This window comes from Marmota marmota, unplaced genomic scaffold (genome assembly GCF_001458135.2).
Source record: "Marmota marmota marmota unplaced genomic scaffold, marMar, whole genome shotgun sequence".
NCBI lineage: Eukaryota > Metazoa > Chordata > Mammalia > Rodentia > Sciuridae > Marmota > Marmota marmota.
The window spans coordinates 1,846,812-1,852,982 of NW_026000261.1; the positions used below are offsets into that span (position 1 = coordinate 1,846,812).

Consider the following 6,171-nt stretch of genomic DNA (forward strand, 5'->3'; position numbering starts at 1 on the left):
CTTTAATTCATTTTGAGTAGACCCCATCTCTCACTAGTTAGAAAAATCAGCTTACTCTTCTGCATGTAGATCAGAATTCTTTTTATTGGTTATTATAGTTCTACATAATAATGGGATTCACTGTGATATATTCATACATGTGCAACTCTCGTACTCTCCCTTTCCTTCCCCCTCTCCCATTTCCAGATTCTTCTAGTCTATTTGTTTCTGTTATGTTTTCATGAGGTCCCTTTGCTTTTCTTTTTTCTCTTATAAAAAATATGGAACACTTCTCAAATTTGCAGGGTCCATGCTAATCTTCTCTTTGTCATTCCCATTTTAGTGCATGTGCTTCCAAAGCAAGCACTAGATCAGGATTCTGAATGTCTGTAGTATAACAAGGTGCCACTGACCCAGTGCCTTACTCAATGGAAATTTATGTTTTGCAACTAAAACATAAATTTGATCAGAATTCTTTCTTCTAGTTGTTTGAAATGCACAGTATGTTATCATTACCTATACTCACCCTGCTGTTTGATATCACACTAGAACTTATTTCTTGTAACTGTAAGTACCCAACCCTCCTTCCACCCTACTCTCCTCTACCTCTGGTTACCACCATTTTCTTGATCAGAAATCAAGGTGTTTTTGAATGATCTCTTTCTGAATTCTGTGAGGGAAGAATCTATTGCAGACCACTGTCCTTGGCTTGTAGATTGCCATCTTTTTCCTAAGTCCTCCCACATTAACTTCCTCTTTTATATGTCTGCCCTTGTGTCAAATGATTGATTTTTAGAAAGATATCAGTCATATTGATTAGGGCCCACACAAAAGATGTCATATTAATTTAACTACCAGTATAAATTTCCTACCTCCAAATAGGGTTACAATTTGAAATACAGGGAGTTAGGACTCCAATGCCTCTCTTTTGAAGGACATGATTCAACTTAATAATTTCAGATATACACAATCATGCTGTCCTAAATAGTATTGTCAAATGAAATGGATTGTAACCCACAGAGTTATGGAAGATTTTCTTTTATTGTTGAGAAACCTCAAACTTACCTTTACTCTTATTGTACCTGTCACTAAGCTTCTGAGATGGGATGATGGATTCTACTGCAATTATGAATGCTGCATTGTTATATAAAAGTAGAAGAAAAGCTTCTCCCATCTTTTCTTAGTTCTCTACCCTCAATTTTGGCATCTGCTGAGGTCCCATATATGTTTGGTGGTTTTAATATTGGAATCTCCTGTTGTTCTTTCATTCAGTTGCTTCCCAGGCAGTTTCCAACATACCCAAGACAAACAGGTCAGTGTTTCTTCCATGTGCAATATATTTTCATAAAGCAGTCAATACCCATATGACAGAAAAAGGGTAAAATCCACCAAAATATGGCCCAGTTGTTAAGATTGATCTCCCAGGGTTGATAATACTCTTTAATTTTGCACAAATGAATGTTTTGTACAATACATTTTCCACTGAAGAGTGAACACTGAGTTAGAAGAAGGAATTTTCATGAACACCTTTCTGAATTTGACATAAAACTAATTTATTCAGCTATTATGCATTGGACACTTTTTAAAAACATGTTCTGTGTGATGTAAAACCCTATGAGGGTATTCACTAAGCGATGTAGCTCTTATTCAAAGGAAGATAGGTTAGCAGAGAAGATAAACACGTACACAGCTAACTTGAATACAAAGCAGCATCTAATAAGTGCTTTAATAGATAGAGATAGAATAAACTACTGTGAGGCCCAGAAGAGGGAGTGGTTAATCATGTCCAGAGTTCTTCTCAGTAATGTACATTAACACCAATTTTTGGTCTTTTGCTTTTACTTACAATTCTAGAAGGTGAACTTGGAAAAACTTCGCAATAGCATTTTGAGAAGTGATGTTCTGAAACCAGAAGGTTAAAGCTGGGTACTACAGCTGATAAACAAGGAAAGTTATATGACTGTGTCGAATGAAAATGCCACTGCATTAGTCTAGCAGTTCAATCAAATGTTCCTAATCCTCCATCAATCTAAACAGAACATAACCATACCTTTTTCAGGCCAAGTGTACAAAAATACCTGCCAAGAGAACGGAAATGAAGCTGAAATTACTGCCGTTTCATGAAATTTATGATGCCAAAAATGCCATTTAAGTTAAGCTGCTGCTGAAGAAAAAAAATGAATTTAATTAAACGTGGGGCAGACCATTCATGGTTTCCTTTGCAGGGTGCAGAGGGGTTTACTCTACACTACCCATTATTGTTGGCAACAGTTCTTCTTGGCGAATGAACCATTTTAAAATAAAAACAAATAAAAAGACCATGATGCTTTTCCTCATTTCCTCATTGAAAGAGAGAAAAAAGACTCAAAAATTAAGAGAGTGCTGAGAGAAACTTCAATGTGTTTCTATGGTAATCAAGATCAGCAGCATGAGTCTGTCATAATTATATATTCCAAAGCTCAAATAAAGTTATAACTTACTGAAATTCTGTAGTTGCTAAAGAAAGAGGATTAGGATGATTGTTATCCAAATCACATGAAGCATTTTCAGAGTTGATGCATAATAAAAATTCTGAATAACTTTAAAAATAATTACTTGTTATAATGTCTCATAGAATCAGAATTGAAAGGGAGTCTTAGATAAAAAAAAAAAAGAAAGAAAGGGAGTCTTAGATTGAACTCATCAGTGGACAAATCAGAAAAACAAAGTCTATAGTACAGAAAAATAACTACCTGTTTCAAGGTCCCTGCAGCTAATAGAACTCAGATTACAACTCAGGTCTCCTTTTTCCCAGTTTGCTGATCTTTCTAATATGCTAATTATTTACCCCTGAAAAGTACAGAATTAAAGATGTTAATTCATATTTTGGGTATAAAAATAATAAGGCTGACTGTTACCCCAAGTTTAAATACATGGATTCTGAAACCAGACTACTTGGATTTACATTCTAGCATCTCTATTTACTAGTTCTATGTTTGGACAACTACCAAATTGCCCTGTGCCTTATTTCCTCATCTGAAATGAAGGTGCAGTGTCTTCTACCCTGTTGATTTGTCATGAGGAATTAATGAGTAAACAAGTGTGAAGTGCATTGAAATGTGCCTGAAACATAATGTGTTTTGTGACTATTATTATTTCAACCATCTAAATCAACCATTTTAACATTTTTCCATGTTGAGAACATTGCCTTCCACCAGTGGCTCATCTTGGGAAAATGTCAAAGTGGTTTCACTGAACATTTGTGGACTCATTCTTCCTTGCTGAGCACTCTTTCCTCTGTCTTTGAGCATCCATCATACTGACTATATTGCCTGTATACCATAATTGCAATGTTCTGCTTGGTTCTGTCCACCTCTGGAAGCAATTGTTGTGGCCAAACTTGGCAGCCACTTCCTTGCCACAACTGTCTGGTCTCACTCCCTTGGGGCCCCACAAAGTATATCTGAAATGTTATGATATAGTTGTTTAATATATTGTCCTTCTGAAAGGTATTGTGCTTTCAAGATGAATTGTGTTTAGTATTGCTACTTCAATGATGAGAAGAATATCTAATTAAAGAATTCTAAATATTTTGGCAGGGCAACAGAGAGGGGGCAGGGACCCAATGATTTTTTTACTATTTGTCATGTTATCTCAGTTAATTCTCAACCATGTGTTATGGTTTGGATGTGAGGTGTTCCCCAAAATCTCACATGTGAGATAGTGCAAGAAGGTTCGGAGGAGAAATAATTGGATTGTGAGAGTCTTTAACCCAGTCAGTGATTTAATCCTCTGACAGGGATTAACTGAGTGGTAACTAGAGTGTGACTGGAGGAGGTGGTTGATTTGGGGCATGGCTTTGGTGTATATATTTTGTATCTGGAGCTGGAGTCTCTCTCTCTCTCTCTGCTTTCTGATCACCATGATGTGAGCTGCTTCCCTATGCCACACTCTTCCACCATGATGTTCAGCCTCACCTCAAGCCCTGAGAAGTCCAGGCCTTCTCTGGACTAAGACTTCTGAAACTGTGAGCCTTCAAATAAACTATTCCTCCCTTATAGTTAAGTTGTGCTGATCATGTCCTGTAGTCACAGGAGCAGAAAAGCTGACCAAAACGCCATGGAATATATTATTCTCTCCCACTTCAGCAATAAGAAAACTAAGGCTCAGAGAGAGCAGGTGAAATGTTTAAAATCATACAATTAATAAATTGAAAGAAATTCTGGTTGATTTGGTTCCAAAATCTGTTGTCAGTGTTTTTAAAATAACTTTTTAAAAATCTTTATTTATTTTTATGTGGTGCTGAGGATTGAACCCAGTGCCTCATGCATGCAAGGCAAACGCTCTACCACTGACCTAAAACCCCAGCCCATGTTCTCAGTATTTTTCATAAATAGTTCTTTAATCAGTGCTCCTCAAAACACACCATTTGTGCAAATAACTCTTCCTTGTGTCTTAAGATGGGCTCTTTTTCTCTAGGAACTGCTGAACTATCTTCCAGTTGATATGACAATTCAAAATATAGCCAGAATATTTTCTGTACCATCTTATATGGAAAGTCAAGGCACCAAACAAATGGTATAATGTATTTTAAATGGAAATTTTTGAATATGCTATGTATCAATCATGCTAGTTTGTTACACATTGAGCACTCTGTTGGTTTGCCATGAAATAAAATGACAGAGCAGAAATAAAAGGGGTTCAATGAATACATGTTTTCAACAAGTCTGTGAATCCCCTTGACCAGTTATTTCACAGTAGAAGAAAATGTAAAATGGTGTTTATACTAAACAGTCAAAGTACAAATAAATTCTTGCACTAATAAATCGTTGACAGGAAAGGAAAAAAACATTAAGCAAAAGCATAAATACACAACGATTTTGCATTAAGTTTGGGCTGTACTGGTTGCTAAGTTGTAAGAACCCAGCATGTGTGAAATAATCTTCAAGTACGTGAATTAGCATAAATATGTCATGAGGTTGTCAAACTCTATTCCAAAAGGCTTAATGTTTTATATTTGGAAAAAATAATTTTTATCACAACTCATTCTTTGCTGAACCTCCCCATTTTATAGTTCTGTCTAAGAGAAGAAAAGTCAGCTGGAGAGTTTATGTTGATCTATTAACTTCTCTGGAGTGTTTCTGTGGTAGATATATCTTCTTAGAGGTCTTCAGAATGACTCCTAAAAAGAACACATTAAAACCTTTTATCTCCAGGGTTTATTGCATATTATCAGTCAATAAACGTAGAAATGATGGAGTCTGGAGGTGCAGCTCAATTGTACAGCTCTTGTCTAGCATGCACAGGGGCCTGAGTTCTATTCCCAGTACCATTAAAACAAACAAACAAAGAACTTAGCAGCCATCACATGAAAAGTTGTAGGGTAGATGTCAAGATACAGACATAGAATGGAGTTTAGATTGTGTATAGGAAGAAATGTCATTCACATAAAGAAATAACAGTTAAATCAAGAACCCAGAAGCTAAATAGTATAGACAATGAGTGCTCTGAATCAGGTGAATTTTGCCACCAACTGGGGCATCAGGACGGAAATGAGTCAGTCTTTGTAGATGAATTCATTACAAATAATTTAAGTCTTACCCTATCTACCTTCTGGCTAGCACTCATGAATGCATAATAAGGAAAGGTAATGAGTCTTCAAGAAATAGACAAGTAACAAAGTCTAAAAACTTGTTCTATACACTGTAAGAGGCAAGCTCTGTGAAAGTGATAATTTGTAGCTTTAGAGTTCCTATGTGATAAAAGATTTTATTGGATGTTAAGATACAATGTGACACAAATCCAAAACATCCAATGCAGCAGAAAGCCAGCTGAAAATGGTAACTATTAACAAAAACAGATTTTCCTCTCTCTACCTTGCTACTACTGTGGAGTACAATATAATGTGGTCCCAATACACCCCAGCCTTCAGCTACAAAGCAAGGTCATGGACAGCAATAAATAAGAGAGAAGGTCTATGACTAAGCACCAGAGATGCCAAGAGAAGGTATAAGGGGGAAGATAAATAAAAAGGATAGCCCAACTATAGATTAGGTCTAATAGCCTGAAGACAAGAAAGTGATATAAGAAAATCCAGACAAGTAGCCAAGGGCCAGGCATCACATAGAGACAAGGTATTAAAACAGACAGAACAACGAATCAAATTCAAGAAAGCAATAAAAACAGAGACAAATAGAGCATTCAGGAAATGAG

General features: G+C 36.2%; 1 pseudogene; it reads right to left on the reverse strand.

Annotated features, from left to right (window-relative positions):
• Positions 1–254: 254 nt before the first annotated feature.
• On the reverse strand, positions 255–346 carry LOC125614314 (annotated as a pseudogene).
• Between the last annotated feature and the right edge of the window lie 5,825 nt (positions 347–6,171).